General features: G+C 33.2%; 1 protein-coding gene and 1 long non-coding RNA gene across 5 annotated transcripts in view; one reads left to right on the top strand and one right to left on the bottom strand.

Annotated features, from left to right (window-relative positions):
• LOC106867546 (proton channel OtopLc) overlaps window positions 1-1,038 on the top strand; it is a 186,402-nt gene that overhangs the window by 35,903 nt on the left and 149,461 nt on the right. The window lies entirely within an intron of this gene.
• Window positions 1-1,038, bottom strand: part of LOC128249300 (uncharacterized) — a 150,286-nt gene that overhangs the window by 147,922 nt on the left and 1,326 nt on the right. The gene's annotated exons all lie outside the window — the stretch shown is intronic.

The following is a 1,038-nucleotide window of genomic DNA, read 5'->3' as shown; positions in this document are numbered from 1 at the left end:
ATTTCCCGACACTCTTTCACTCATCTGCAACCACCACCACCACCACCACCACCACCATCACCACCAATATTACCAATACTACAACAATCACTACTACTACTACTACTACTAATAATAATAATAATAATAATAATAATAATAATAATAATAATAATAACAATTCTATTATTACTACCACTATTACTACCAACTCTACTATTAACATTATTACTATCTCCACCACCGCTACTACTACTACTACTACTACTACTACTACTACTACTACTACTACTACTACTACTACTACTACTACTACTACAAACGTTTAGCACCGGTCGGTTTTTCTAGGGAGCATGCCAATAACAATTAATCCTTGCGTTATTGGCAGACTGCGGGCGGTGATTAATTAGGTGTAGAATAATTAAGAGATGTGGCTGATGATATGAAACAGGTTTGTTAAATTAACAACGGTAACAACTATTTTGTTTTGTCACTGGGTCTTAAAGGAATGACATTCAGCCCAAGACAAAGCATTCGTCCAGTACTCTACGCATTCTGAATAATAACAATGATGATGATGATGATGATGATGATGATGATGATGATGATGATGATAATAATAATACTTAGTTCACTGGTAGTGAACAGCTGGCACCGTAGTACATCTCCAGCGTTAGAAGCTGTGCAAAGACCACAAATAATAATAATAATAATAATAATAATAATAATAATAATAATAATAATAATAATCCTTTCTACTAAAGGCACAAAGTCTGAAATTTGCGGGAGGGGACTAGTTGATTACATCGACCCCAGTGCTTCACCGCTACTTAATTTATCGACCCCCGAAAGAATGAAAGGAAAAGACGACTCGGTGGAATTTGAACTCAGAAGATGCAGAGATGCAAAATGCTGCGAAACATTATTTTGCCTTTTCTGCAAATGATTCTGCCAGCTCGCTGCGTTAATAACAACAACAACAATAATAATAATAATAATAATAATAATAATAATAATAATAATAATAATAATAATAATAATAATAATAATGATAATGAT

Source organism: Octopus bimaculoides, chromosome 13 (assembly GCF_001194135.2).
Source record: "Octopus bimaculoides isolate UCB-OBI-ISO-001 chromosome 13, ASM119413v2, whole genome shotgun sequence".
Classification (NCBI taxonomy): Eukaryota; Metazoa; Mollusca; class Cephalopoda; order Octopoda; family Octopodidae; genus Octopus; species Octopus bimaculoides.
The sequence above is the reverse complement of the archived record's forward strand: the minus strand, read 5'-3'. Positions and strand labels throughout refer to the sequence as shown.